Source organism: Macaca fascicularis, chromosome 5, assembly GCF_037993035.2.
Source record: "Macaca fascicularis isolate 582-1 chromosome 5, T2T-MFA8v1.1".
NCBI classification, from domain to species: domain Eukaryota; kingdom Metazoa; phylum Chordata; class Mammalia; order Primates; family Cercopithecidae; genus Macaca; species Macaca fascicularis.
This window is the reverse complement of record NC_088379.1, coordinates 179,132,614-179,148,414: the sequence shown is the minus strand read 5'-3', so window position 1 is coordinate 179,148,414 and position 15,801 is coordinate 179,132,614. Positions and strand designations below refer to the sequence as shown.

Genomic DNA, 15,801 nt, shown 5'->3' with positions numbered 1-15,801 from the left:
GCATGAATGAATGTGACTGTGATCAATAAAACTTTATGGACACTGAAATTTGAATTTCAAATACTTTTCATGTGTCATGAAATGTTATTCTTCTAATTTCTTCTTAGCCATTAAAAAATATAAAAACAATTCTAAGTTCATAGGTCATTCAAAAACAGCATTATCTCAAATTTATGCTTCAACAATTAGAAATCATTTTAAACTCATTTGTATTTTGAGCATGCATAGCCACTTTGATAATAAGGTCTACATACTTACTTTCTAGTGTGATACATAGTAGGGATCAGAAAGTAACTCTGTTGGCTTGGAAGGCTGAGATTTGGTAGATAAGTTCCACCCTGACTTTGGAGTGTGGTGATGTAGTATAATGATTAAACACATGTGGCTGACCTTTTCGGAGGGTCAGTTGGATGTATCCCAGAGATCACCCCAGGAATGCATTTTCTGGTTCCGACCAACCTCTTCTTCTAAAACACCCCTTTGAAGACGTTGCTTTAGCAAATCCTAATAAAACACACTGTGTGGAAGGTAAGAGAAGAAAATAAATAGGGATATAGCAATGCTAGGGCTAACATATCACTTACAAGTTTCTGAATAGGTTATCAGATCATGGGTTAATTATTTGTGAATATTTGTAAATAAAAAGTATTTATAAATATATGTATATTTTTACAAATATATATACACAAATATTTATTTATTTATTTATTTACTTTAGGACAGGGTCTCACTCTGTCACCCAGACTGGAGTGCAGTGGCATGATCACTGCCCACTGAAGCCTCAACCTCCTGGGCTCTGGTGATCCTCCCACCTCAGCCTCCCAGGCAACTGAAACTATAAGTATGTGCCACCATGCCCAGATAATTTTTGTATTTTTGGTAGAGATGGGATTTTGCCCTGTTGCTCAGGTTGGTTTAGCACTCCTGGGCTCAAGCAACCTTCCTGCCTTGACATTTCAAAGCACTGGGATTAGTCGTGAGCCACCAAGCCTAGACAAATATACTTTTAATATAAAGAACGATTATATAGAACTTTCAATAGCAATCCCCAAAAATTCTGCTTGAGACTAACTAGAATATAGATTGTTATTTTATTTTATAGTTTTTTCTTACCAGTGACTATCACAAGTAGAAAATTGAAATTAAAATCTCTTGCTAATTTCTGTTTATTCTATGATCTCCTGAAGTGTGAGTTTAAAATGTTTCTTTCAGTTCAGATTTGATTGAACATTCTGTGGAGCACCCACTCACTGCAGATAAAAGGTGAAAACGCTTCCTTCCATTCAGGTTGCTCAGAGGGCAGACACGCCTCATTTTAGTCATCCACTATGAACTGAGTGACAACTTATTGCTATAAATATCTCCAGATCTCCTGTTCCTCTCTGCCCCAACCATAGTTCCTGCCCCTATATCCTCAGCATTTCCCCAGGGCCCTATGAATTCATTTCCGCAGTGTCTCTAACTTTATTTAAATCTCTCATGAATTCCCAAAGCCCATGTTACAAGGAGGAAGATTCAGCTGGGCAGGATCCCAGGAGATCTAGGGCTGGTTCTAAACTGATGACCTTTTAGCACATGTCTCTTACTTCTGCACTCAGACCCAAAATAACACCCTAGGAGGAGAGAACGCATAGAGCAGAGAACGCATAGAGCAGGCGTTAGATACAAAATAAAGAAACATCACCCACCAGTGACTGTTATCTGAAATTGTATAAGTTTATGCAAGTAGGGGATGATTTTGGCCAATTTATCTCATTTCAAGGAAGATAAACCTTCACTACAGTTCTGATTGAAGATTCCCATTGAAATCATAACCTGAACTAAACAACATAAAGGAATAAATATCTAGTTCCAAGGGATTCAATTTTCTCCATTTTTCTGAGCAAAGAGTCTATTGAAACTTTTATCTCATAGCAGCTGCTACGCTGGTCCCCAGGAGGAACCGAAGGACTCTACTTTTGAAGTGTCATACACAACTTTTCCTTGCTATGAAGAAACATATACTTTCCAGCCACTACAAAAGTAAAAATTTTCCCCCGACTCTCCCTGGAGAATACATGCACAGAAAACTGAATTCATCTGTTCTGGTGCTGCTTGGAGGTATGAAAAATAAAGTAAAAAAGAAAAAGAAAACTGTATTCAAAAGGAAAACAATAACCCATTATTTTCTAAGCAATGGTATATTTGCTTCTTAAAAAGTCAATAGTAAATTCTTAGGAGAAATAGTTGTTACTTTATTTTATTGAAACTACCGGTAAGATCAAGTTTAGCCGGAACGGTGAATTGGATCTTTACCTTCAGCACTGGCCCAGCCTCCTCTCTGTGTCTCTCACATCTGTTTTGGCAACCCCATTCCTCTGAAGCACTTAGAGCTTCATGGTCTTCTTCCAACCCCCAAAGAGCTGCCAAGCCTTTAAAAAGAGAATAGTCATTGATGGATTGTATAAAATTGAAAGTCAAATTCACTTTGACCCTGGTAATATCATAATTCATTTATTCTGGAAAGAAAAAAAATAATAGTAATTTGTTGCTTACTGTTGTGGAGCTGGGAAGTTCAAGCTAAAGCTCCCAGCAGATTTGTGTCTGGTTAGAGCTCATTCCTCATAGATGTTGCTTTCTAGGTGTCCTCACATGGAAACGGGGCAGACTCCCTCAAGCCTCTTTTATAAGGGCATTAGTCCCATTCATGAGGGTGGAGCCCTCATGACCTAATCACCTCCCAAAGTCTCTACCTCTTAATACTCTTGCATTGGAGATTAGGTTTCAACATTTGAATTTTGGTGGGACACAAACATTCATATTGTAGCAAGAGGCACACATAAAATAAAGCTAAAGCACATACAAATCTGTGACTTACATAGAAAAACATATACTAACTTATAAAAACCAAAATTGCTATATATAGTTACATTAATGTCAAACAAAATAGACATTATAACAAATGACCTAGTGCTACAGGTGTTAATATGGTTGATTCTTACAAATATAATATCAAGTTACAGAAAAATACATACAGAAAAAATGTATTTATATAAAGTCAAAGAATATACAAAATTATTACATAATGTTTGGCAATGTTTATATATGTCATGAAGTAATAGGTGAGGAAACACAAACAGCCTTGGAAGTTTTTGCCTGGCCATGCGTATTCATGGTATTATTTTATATATTCTTTGGTACATTTTATATTAATTAATTTCCTCTGTATTATACATTGGTATACCTGGTATATATATGTGTGTGTGTGTGTGTGTGTGTGTATACACACACACACACACATATATGCATAATATATCTTTTAAATAAATAAATGGAAGTAAAAAATGTTAACATTTTGATTTGTTTTAAAAGTAATGACTATGTTTTTAAACCAGAGGAGCTTTCTGGCAATGTCATCTGGAAATAAAACTCACTTGCCAGCTGCCTTTAAATTATCCTGCTCATTTTCTCTATCTTTCAGACTTGTAATCAGAGACAGATCTGGACATGTGAGTTTTACTTTTCCACTGTACACTTATAATTACTATCAAAATAGTTATACTCTCTGATGGGCTCCAAACGCATTGCCTAAAGCTTATTGCTTAGTGGGTTTACTTTCTAAATTGTTTGCTCCAACTGATCCTCTAAGAGTCAAAGACACAGGGATCTAAAAGATGAAATAACCAAAAATTATCTGCTTGAGTATTTCCTGAGCCAAGTCAATCAGTGCCTCTCTCTCTCTTTCTGCCTCTCTCCTTTTTCTTCCTCATGCTCTCTCTCTCTCTCTCTCCTTTTCTTAACATAGAAAAGAGAATGAAGAAACAGGAACTATGTGGCCCTGGTCCCCCTGGCACCCTTTCCACAATGCAGTCCTTAGCTCATCTGTCTTGTGTTTTACCATGAGGACTCTGGGAGCAAACTGATCACTGCATGCTTCCTGTATGCTCCAGTCAAGATCTAGCCAAAAATGGAATCACAATTCACAGCTAATGTACAGGTGCTATTTTTCCTATCAGATGTCCTATAAATTGTAGTTTATTTTCCCAGTAGATTTATACAAGTTGAACTTTATTATTATTGTTTTTAACTGGTTTGAGTACATATGTTTTAATAAGTCATTTGGTCATAAGCAGTCCATACCTTGTGAACCAAACCACATGGTGAAACAGGTTATGCAAACCTAATTAGTCCTACTGGGAGTTTGAGGATGCATAATTGACTCCCTAGATGCCTCAGTGTAGCATCGTTATGTGGCATTTTTCTATGATGTGGTTGGAAAGGTAACATATATTTTACTCTTTTCCATGATTAGGAAAATGGCAACAGGGGTCAATTTTAAGTCATCTCAATTCATTACATATTTCCCAATTAATTTGAAGAAAGCAGTTCATGATACACTCAAACATTTACCTGTTTTTGCAACTGTGTTTGTTAAATTGTGTAGCTATGTTTGCAATATTTTTTAAAAATTAAAAGAACTTGGTCCGGCGCGGTGGCTCACGCCTATAATCCCAGCACTTTGGGAGGCTGAGGTGGGTGGATCACGAGGTCAGGAGATCGAGACCATCCTGCCTAACACAGTGAAACCTCGTCTCTACCGAAAATACAAAAAATTAGCTGGGCGTGGTGGCGGGCGCCTGTAGTCCCAGCTACTCGGGAGGCTGAGGCAGGAGAATGGCGTGAACCCGGAAGGCAGAGCTTGCAGTGAGCCGAGATCGCACTACTGCACTCCAGCCTGGGTGACAGAACAAGACTTCGTCTCAAAAAAAAAAAAAAAAAAAAAAAAATTAAAAGAACTTGAACATCCAAAAATGAGGGCTTTATTAAGTAAAGTAAGGCATATTCATGTAATAGAACACCCTTTTAAAATAATGTTTTAAAATAATATTTACTGGCAAAGAAGCAGGTTCATAATACATTGCTGAACAAAAGCAGCATGATGTCTTTATGTTTACAAATAACAATAATATGAAATCTGAAGAATGTACAGTAAGAGGAAGATAACAGTGATTACTTCCAGGCTGTTGTTGGTATAAGTGACTTTTTAATTCTATTTTACTTACCTATATCTTTCAATTATTTCTGAACAATCATATATTCAAATATTACCTGTGTAAAAAAAAAAATACAAAGAAATCTACTTGATTGAAAAACACTTACATTAAAATATGGAATGGGACATTCAAGCATAAAGAAAGTTCTGATTTTTAAAGATGGAATAGCACTTCAGAATGTAAAACCTCAATTTTCTTCCTGCATTAGGTACATGAGAAAAGGGATCACTGATGATATGATTTGGCTGTGTCCTCACACAAATTTCATCTTGAACTGTAATTCCCATAATCCCCACATGTCATGGGAGGGTCCTGGTGGGAGTAATTGAATCATGGGGGTGGTTACCCCCATGCTGTTCTCATGATAGTGAGTTCTCATGAGATCTGATGGTTTTATAAGGGGCTTTTCTCACTTTGCTTGGCACTTCTCCTTCTTGTTGCCATGTGAAGGATGTGTTTGCTTCCCCTTCTGCCATGATTGTAAGTTTCCTGAGGCCTCCCCAGCCTTGCTAAACTGTGAGTCAATTAAACCTCTTTCCTTTATAAATTACCGAGTCTCAGGTAGGTCTCTATTAGCAGCATGAGACAGAACTAATACAATTGGTAACAAGAAGCAAAATGACTAGAAAACTTTGAGTCAGCCATTTCCTTAAGTAAGATTTATAAGATAGTACCAGCTGAAGTAGGGACTAGAAGAGATTAGTCAAATCAAGCAGCTACTAATTAATTCAAGGGCCAAATATCCTTATTATTCTGATTTACCAACCATCCAGATAAGGTATATTCAAAGAACTTCATAAATTGTGACAGTTGTTAACAATCGGATTGGACACTTGGGAATGTCCAAGGTAAGGATGGAGCCTCCAGCTTGAGAAAGAATGGTGATATACCTCTTAGTATAGAATTATTTTTATGGATTTTCACTTACTGAAAGAGCACATGGCCTTAGGCAATGCACTTTGATACATGTGGTAAAAATAACTATTGTAATTTTTTTTTTAAATTTCTTGGATTAGGTGGTTCTTCCTCTGAAAAGAGATGAGAAATTTTAAAAGATAGTGGTTTGTATTCAAAATGGGTTAGCATTTATAAAAATGAGATTTGCCTTTCTTCTAACATTATTATATTAGTAGCATGGTCATCTAGGTGCCTTGGAATAGTGGTAAACTCTACAGATATAAATATACATATAAATAAATAAATATTTATATAAATATATATATAAATATATACTAAGGATTATCATAAATATTTTCTTAAAATCTGAGTATTTTCAATCAGTTTTTGCATTTACCTAATAGTCTCTGAAAGATCTCTAAGCTTTAATAGTTCACTTACTTTGGCTGAGTGAACTTCTGAAATGCACTTCAAACTTTTGAAAACACCAATATGATCCTGTCCCTCACACCAACTACCTATGCTTAAAAAACATAACTGACTCTCCATTATTAAAACAGAAATTCTTAACTTTATGGTGAGGTTGCAGATTTACTCACACAACATTCAGATATGTTAAAAAAAAACTAATAAAATAAAAATATAAAAAACTCCTTTATTTTCTATTTACTGTTCTGGTCTTCAAATACCTCATCAGTAAAAGACCTCATTTACTTAAAAGACCTCATCTTCAGAAGTATCAGAGGAAAAAGAATCTGGTAAGTCAAAAGATGGAGAAATTTTGATGCATGCTCATTTAAACAGTCTCTAAGTAACTTAGGCTGTTTAAATGAGCCAGGAAAATCCCAAATCAGAGTTTTTACCCTCTCTTAACCTTCCTCCTAGATGACAATGAAGTTTATGAGAAAAGTAAAGATAACACAAGATCTCATGCTGCTGGAGGATGGAGAAATAAGACTGTTTGAAACCCCTCAGAGTTCTGTGGGTCCTGGCTGACCTGTGCATGAAGTGGTTGTTACAGGACTCTCCCAGTAGTTATCATAAAGTGCTACTGTTCCCATCATCCTTCTTTTCTGCTAGCCTTGACCATATCAAATCCCCAAGTACCATGCCCTCTTTGCTACATGCTAGACTCTCCAGGTCTCCCAGTTCACCTTGTACCCTCAATATCAAGATAGCAGGCTGAGCATTGTGGCTCATGCCTGTAATCCCAGCACTTTGGGAGGCCAAGGAGGGTGGATGACCTTAGGTCAGGAGTTCAAGACCAACCTGAGCAACATGGTGAAACCCTGTCTCTACTAAAAAATACAAAAATTACCAGGCATGGTGGTGGGCACCCATAGTCCCAGCTACTTGGGAGGCTGAGGCAAGAGAATTGTTTGAACCTAGGAAGCAGAGGTTGCTATGAGCTGAGATTGCACCACTGAACTCCAGCCTGGGTGACAGAATCACTCTGTCTCAAATAATAATAATAAAAATGATAATCAAAATAACATAAGGATGCTTCTGTATCTCTTTTATGTCACATCCCCTGCTCCAAGTAAACAGGTGCCTCATGGTGGCATCTACACATTGTGTATATGAAAAGGCAAAGAGAAAAAGATGCATTAATATTTTTCAGATTGGAAAATCTTCTGGCTGCTAGTCTACTCCTCTGGTCTCATCTGGCAGCATGTAATTCTAGCCACATAGGTGTTTTATCAGTCTTTCAAACTTCCACTTCCTGCCATCATGGAGTAACAGGGACTTAATTTACCCTTCCATGTGAAACAACCACAAAAGTGAACAAGACATAAAACAATGGTTTGTAGACACTGGTAGCACAGGATTGCAATTCCTGTGACAAGGAAAGCAACCAAGGTGAGCCCTGTAGTTGGATCAGTTCACTGCCTGAAGAGTTTCCAGGCTGCAGTACAGGGAGGGTGCAATGGTTTGAATGTGTCCTCTCCAAAATGTAGGTATTAAAACTTACTGGCCAATGTGAAAGTATTAAAAGGTGGAGCTTTTAACATGCAATTAGACCATAAGAGCTCCTCCCCTGTGAGTGGGATTATGGCCCTTATAAAAGATGCTTCACACTTGCCCCTCCACCTTCTACCATGCATGTAAGAAGACAGTTTTCCTCTCCTCAGAGAATGCCCTTCCACCTTCTACTTCTACCATGCATGTGAGAAGACAGTTTTCCTCCCCTCAGAGAATGCAGCAATCAAGCACTATCTTGGAAGCTGAGAGCAACCCTTACCAGACAATAAACTTGCTAGTGCCTCGATCTTGGATTTTTCAGCTTCCGGAACTGTGAGAAAATTAATTTTTTTCTTTATAAATTACCCAGTCTCTTGTATTTTGTTATAGCAGGACAAAATAAAAAAAGATGAAGAACCTAGAAGTCCATTGACTTCCCTGAGTTGAGGAGATGGAGCTGAGAGTTCAAGGAGGCCAAGGAAGCAAGAGTTCACAAGGCTGTCAAAGCTGTCAGAATCAAAATGGAGTTACTTGTGTCATGCGCTGACAAAATGGACCTGAGGAAGGCCATGAAGGGAGGGCTCTCATGCATGTTTGTCTGATAACAACAACTAGAAAAACAGACTGCAAAAACCACAACCTTGCACAAAGGTCACCACAACCTTGTCCAGTAAATGCTTCTGCAAGGGCGTCTGCCCAGCAACTTTCTGTTTAACCTTGGACTGATTTGCCCTTTTTATTGATCTTTGTAGCCAAGGATGATTGACTTAAAAACAAACAAACAAATTAAAAAACCTAGGTAATCCTCCTCATTTGCCTTTAAAAACTCCGCATTGCCTCAACCTCTTTGAATATGCACAAATTTACATAGTGTGCATGCGCTGACAAAATGGACCTGAGGAAGGCCATGAAGGGAGGGCTCTCATGCATGTTTGTCTGATCCCCCTTGGGTATTCAGGCAAATATTGATCAGGATATGCATGTGAGTAAATTACCCAAGGCTGGAAAAAGAAACACCCAAAGGATCAGGGGAAATAACCCCTAGGGCTCACCCAGAGCTGAGAATAGCTTGTGTGCCCACCGGTGAGACTGGAAACCCTCTTAATTCAAGGGGCATTGGATAGAATACAAAAAACATTACTACCTTACTAAAAGGTCAAAATTGGCTACTGAAGGCTACTCTGGTCCCACTTAACAAATCTTAAGAACAAAAAACAGAAGCAAACTGTTTCTATGTAATTTAACAGCATCCTAGGGCAAAATTCAAGAATATGCATAGAAATACAAAAATATGCAACTCCCAAAAAGGTAAAATTCACATTTTCTAGCATATAATTAAAACTTACCATCGTTACAAAGAAGCAGGAATATATAGCCCATAATAAAGAGGAAAATCAATCAATAAAAATAGACTTAGAAACAATACAGATTTAGTAGACAAGAACATCAAATCAGTTAGTATAACTACATGCCATATATTCAAGAAGATTTACGCATGCAAAGACATGGGAGATAATGGAAAAGGACTCAAATCAAACTTCGAGAGCTGAAAAATGCAATGTCTGCATATCATCTGAACACAAGTCCTTAACACATACTGTTGTCTCTGCCTGGACACTTCATTTGCTAAATTCTTACAGTGTCTCCCCTCCCACTTCATTTGCTAAAAGTAAACCTTCAGATTTCATCTCTATCATCACTCTCTCAAGGAAAGTTTGTCTGGTCTGCAAGTTATATATCACATCCCTTGGCTAAATGATGATGTGGCTCCAAATACCACATACTGTCCTTATCACAAATATAATTTTACATTATTAGTGTAATCTCTGTCTCCATCACTATTCAAGCACCATGGTGACACAATTCATGTTCAGTTTTCTTCACTATTGTCTAGTGCTTAGCATAGTGCTTGTAAATCCAAAATTGCAGAGTTTTAAATTTGTCAGCTCAACTCTATGAGTCTTGATGTTTCAAACTACGAACATCTGTATATATTAAAAAAAAATGTAGTCAGCCTTTTGGATGCAGAGAACTAACAGGTCTCCCCTCTCAATAGCTCCTTGAGTTAAGAAAACACAAAGTTTTTGCATTTCCTTAGCTGCCGTACCCAAGAGATACATAGAATTATACCTTTGGTTCGAAAGCAGATAGCCCTAATCTTTAATCCTATTTCATCCTATATTTAAATTCTAATTTAAATGTAATCTTTTAAATTGTGGGGAAGGATTAATGGTATTAAATGTCTTTCATGTTTCTATATTAATGATTTGCACTTGGAGTTTTCTGAAATATTAGAAACATTTGCTGCAATGAACTAAGCCGGAGATAAATGCAAGTGTTACCGAAGGCCAAAAGAGAAAGTTCTATTTAATAGTTAAAGGGAAATCACTTCTAGCTGGTATGACTGGAACAAAACTATTCAAAAAAAATTTTTTTTAACAATGAATCAGTGGGATACTTTCAAGTAGTAGATCCTTTCTTCCTCCTTTGATTTTAATTGGGACCTCAGATGGTGAAGCAGAATGCTGGTGGGGACTCTACAATGCACTATTTACAGCAATGAAAATGACTGATTATATTCCTAATTATTGAGTGTCATAGAAGCTGCAATCTTGCAAACATCACAGTACAGAGAGGAAGGTGGGCTGTCCTGCGGCAACATGAAGTAGGGCCAGTTTCTTCCTCTTATGCTGTTTCTTTGAGCAATTGCTTTCTTGGAAGATAATTTTAGTAGGCCCAATAATTGTCAAACATTAATTTTTGAAGGGAATATTTAAATGTTTTATTTAACACGAGTTGCATATTCAAATGGAATGAGCCTAATTGATTTTAAGGTGCATTTTCTGTTGAGATAATGCAACGGCTGCCAGTGTTGAATGTTTAAAATGCAGCAGAAGGATTCAAATGCTTAAACATTTCAATGTTAAACATGTGAACTGGAAGTTTAAAAATGTGTTTAAATTAAGCTAAGATAATTAATATTCTGTGTAGCCCTAGTGTGCTCTAAGTGAAAAAGGCATCAGTTAGCACCCTAAAATTCTATGTAAGTGGCCACCTTGTCCTCTTACAATGGGCCAGTTGCTCTAATTTGTCTGTCTTTTAAAAAATTATAGACCTCCCAGCTAGAAAGATGTGTCAGCCTCCTCCTCTTCCCCAGCTAGAAAGATGACCCAGGACTGAGAGTCCATGACCGTCAGAATATACCTTTAGATCTTTTTCACACTAGGAGGATAAAATTGTGGATATTTGAACAGTTAAAGCGTGTTGTGGTATATCCTGTGTAAAACCTTTGTATTAGCTGAGTAGGCTGCTATGTTAAAATGGCAAACATTACACATCTGCTATGTTAAAATGGCAAACATTACACATCATTCCCACACACAACCATTGACCAAAACAAATCACAAGGTCCTGCATAATTGCAAGGAAGTTGAGAAATATGGACAGCAACGGAATGTTCAGTGAACACCACTATCTTTAGCACAAACATTAACTCTGTCTTTAAGGATGTGAGACTTGCAAAGAGGAATGCCAACATTTAAGTGTGCCTGGGTGTGTGTTTGTGTGTAACTGTTCATTTGCTCCTATTGAATCACTCTCATGGTGCCACAGAAACCAGGGGCAAGGTCTCACAAGAAAGGAATAGTGCCTTGATGGTACTTATTAAAAGCAATCTTGAAATATTTGAACAAATTCTATTTTCTTTTAAATTCATGATTTTGAAAGAAAAAATCTAAAATAAGCTCAAAATAAATAATCACACCTTACCTTATTTTACTTTTTAATTTTACTTTTTAAACTTTCCCTTCTATAAATACATGTATTTTATATTTTTTACAAAAAATAGACACAAAAATTCTCAGTCGTGCAAGCACACATGCATAATATTCAAAATTCCTCCTTGGATAATTGGAAGTCCTTATTCTATAAAAATTTTAGTAAATGGAAAAAATATGCCTATAATTTTGACTTATTTCTGATATCAGCTTTTTCTAGGGGAGGAGAAACAGCTTGTATATTTTCCTACCAGAATCTAAAAAACAAATTTGAAAGTTTAGCTATTCAAAAACTCCAAATAAAATTACTTTCATGATTCTCTTGCTGTTTGTACTCCAGTTAACCCTATGGCTTTTTCTCTAATCATCTATTAGTCAGACTCACATTTCTTCCCAATTCCCTGCATGCGTTAACAGTTCAATGTTAAAAATAAGATACTCTTCATTTTCAAGTATAATACAATAGCCTCAAACTGCTCAGGCAGTTTTAATGAACATTTCATATGCAACTGCCCCTAAAAGTTTCCCACAACACAGGAAGAGAGAGCTTGTGTGTGTGTGCATGTGTCGGGGGTAGGGAGAGGGTGATAGGTGTGGAGTATACTTGGTTAGGACTAAATGTTTTCATAGGGTGTGTGTATGTATTCTAGAGATAAAACAGAAATGGAATTACCTCTCCTCAGCCTCCCCTGCTCCTTAAAGATGAAGTGTACAGAAAAGAATGAGTAGATTCTCTGTTACCTCTAAGACCCCATATCTAGAGATTGCAGACAAGCTTCACAAAGGATTTCCTTTAACCAATAGGAGAAGCGGGGAAGACAGACTTGGAAAGAATTTATCCAGTCAAGATAGAAACAGTCTATCAAAAACAGACCATTAGCCCAGACAGTAATTATCTTGGAAAAACAAAAACAAAAACAAACCATTAGGATTTCTTCAGGCAACTTGGACCTGACATTGACACTGAAAGACGACTTTTTGATTTTAGGACTGACGTATGGGAGGAACAACTTGGACTCCTGTGTTCACCTGTGCCCTCTTCACTCATTACAAATTTACTTGGATGACGACTTTCACTTAATATAGGTAGGTTTTTCCATGTGAGATACATGCGAAAGTTTCTATGTAGGTAGCTTGGAAATGGTACTTTATTAATTAAAAGTTTTTAAGTTAATGGGTTTTATTCATTAAGAAGTCCTATCCAAGAAAGAACCCTCAACCTAAATGATAGGTTTCCAAGAACAGTAAATTAAGTTAAATTTTCCTGAACTGGCAATGTTATTGATTGAATTGTGTCCCCTTAAAATTCATATGTTGAAGTCCTAACTCCCAGTACCTCAGAACGTGACCTTATTTGGAAATAGTGTGATTGCAGATTTAATTACTTAAGATGAAATCACAATGGAGGAGAGTAGGTCCCTCATCCAATATGCCCAGTGTTATTACAAAAAGTGGAAATTTTGACACAGGCACACAGGCAGGCAGAATGCCATATGAAGATGAAGGCAGACACGGGGTGATGCTTCTACAAGCCAAAGATTGTGGGCAAACCACCAGAAGCTAGGAGAGAGGCATGGAAGATTCTCCATAATCTTCAGAAGGTAACAACCTTGCTGACACCTTCGTCTTAGACATCCAGGCTCTGGACCTCCAACACAATAAATTATCATTGTTTAATCCATCCAGTCTGTAGTATCTTGTTAAGGCAGCCCTAGCAAGCGAATACAGGCACTGAGAACAAATATACTTTACCCCATGAACGCTCATATGCTAAGTGCATATCTCCATAATAACCCAGGACATCAACAACATTTTTAAAAACAGGCTAGGTGCGGTGACTCATGCCTGTAATCCCAGCCCTTTGGGAGGCCAAGGCAGGTGGATCACCTGAGGTCAGGAGTTCAGGACCAGCATGGCCAACATGGTGAAACCCTGTCTCTATTAAAAATGCAAAAATTATCCAGGCATGATGGTGGGCACCTGTAATCCCAGCTACTTGGGAGGCTGAGGCAGGAGAATTGCTTGAACCTGGGAGGCAGAGGTGGCAGTGAGCCTAGAACACACCACTGCACTCCAGTCTGGGCAACAAGAGGAAGACTTCATCTCAAAAAAAAAAAAGACAATATTTTAAATATTGCCTTTATCCTATGTTATCCATAATTTTCATCACAGAGTGCAGCCACAACAGCTAATAGTCAAAAGGAAATACGTCACCCACTGGTTTTCTTTGGTCTCATAATACATCTCACGATAGGTTTCCTTATATTAGTATCATATCCTAGAGATCTAACAAGGATGTCATGGGAAAAAAAAAAGACAATTTTCTGAGATGTCATTTTCAAAAAGAAAAACATTTAATGAAAGGAAAACTGAAAGACTCTTAGAAGAAAAGAGATTGTGCCCGTGTTTACTTCACTAGGCCTTTGTACCTTTCCACATATTTTTCTCCACCAGTGACCTAAGTCTCAGTAGGGAACAGACCCCTTCTCATATTCATTTGCCCACCTTTACTCTGCTTTCATTCATAACTTTATCAACTTGCTACCTACTTTGTTCTTCCCATATTCTCTTCATCTTCCCCCCATGACTCTCTTAGACATAATGCTGGAGACACAACTGCCATAACTTCATTGGAGGTTAAAGTGTGTGCAAAGTGGCTGTTGGGTTAGTTTTGCTGATCCCATTTAGCTACCAGTTAGAGGACGTGATGAACAAGATTTAAAGCTTGGTTTCTGGCAAAAATTCCAACCAAAAATCCTTGCTGGACTTGGGGGTGTAGGGAGCAGCATGAGTCCAAAAGCCAGGCTTGGAGCAAGCCATGGAAGATTGCAATTAGACCTAAAAGGATGATGGTAAGAAGTAGAAGGGTGAGGAATGGAAACTACTAAAGATGAGAATACCAGTAATAATAGCAATAACAATAATGACACTAAAATTCATGAACACTCATATGCTAAGTGCATTATCTCCCTAAGAACCCAGGACATCAGCAAATATTTTTAAAACAATGGCAATATTTTAAAAATACTTATCTACAACTTTCAAAAAATGCTTTGAATGTGGACAACAGATTATTTTATTTTGCTGATTGTTCAATAAACATGTGCTGAACAATGTTTTTTAAATATTGAACTTCTCTAGAGAAATATTTTTTAAAAAACCCACTCATTGGACAAAATGGTTTAAAATTCCAAGGATTATCCTATCATTATTATTTCGCATGAAATACTTTGATGTGCTTCTTCATGTTAATACAAACAGGATACTGAAGTCATCTCATTTTCAAAAGTTTATTTCAAATTACTTAACTGGAAGATGCAGAAGTTGGTGGTGTGGTTTCTGGAAGTTACCATCTATCAACCTCTGCCTCTTCCAGGCACTCCTAGCTATATCAGAATTCTCCCACCACAGTGACTTTGTGGTTGACTGCTGTGGTCACAAGGATCTGGACTAACTAGGGACATCTGGAAAAGGGGGTGTTTGACCAAGCTGAGAATTCCAGGATAATTACTGAGAAAGAATGAGTTAAATGCTCATTAATTCAGACAACATTTATCAGTCACCAACTTTCTGGAAGATTCTCCGTTACGCTGCCAGCCCTTCAATAACTGACACCTGTGTAGGAGAATTATAGCCTAGAAGGGAAGGGCTATGAGCCCTATGGCACCCTCCCAATAACCCCTTGAAAATAGTTCTAAAAAAAAAATGTTGATTTTTCTACTGAGGGTCCAGCATTTTGTGTTTCAATTTTTCAATTTCTCTCTCTCTCTCTCTCTCTCTCTCTCTCTTTTTTAAGACAGGATCTCACTCTGTTGCCCAGGCTGGAGAGCAGTGGTGCAATCTCAGCTCACTGCAGCCTCAACCTCTGCGGCTTGAGTAATTCTCTCACCTTAGCCTCCTAAGTAGCTGGTACTACAGGTTTGCATCATCACACCTGACTAATTTTTGTATTATTTGGTAGAGATGTGGTGATGGGGGGTAGGTTCACCATGTTGTCCAGGCTAGTCTCAAACTTCTGGTCTAAAGCTATCTGCCCACCTCGGCCTCCCAAAGTGCTGGGATTACAGGTATGAGCCACTGTGCCTCGCTATTTCAATTTCTCACAATTAAAGAAAGTTAGTTAGAAATTATCT

At 37.5% G+C, this 15,801-nt stretch overlaps 1 long non-coding RNA gene across 4 annotated transcripts in view; it reads right to left on the bottom strand.

The window, feature by feature from the left end:
- Positions 1–15,801, bottom strand: part of LOC102139020 (uncharacterized) — a 62,420-nt gene that overhangs the window by 24,321 nt on the left and 22,298 nt on the right. For 2 of the 4 annotated variants that reach the window (XR_010587082.2, XR_012435233.1), the window contains exons 2-4: positions 5,043–5,088; positions 2,296–2,411; positions 259–517 (exon numbers count right to left, since the gene is read on the bottom strand). This is a non-coding gene — a long non-coding RNA (uncharacterized lncRNA). The remainder of the gene's footprint in view (positions 1–258; positions 518–2,295; positions 2,412–5,042; positions 5,089–15,801) is intronic. The other 2 variants (XR_012435234.1, XR_010587083.2) reach the window with 2 other exon arrangements.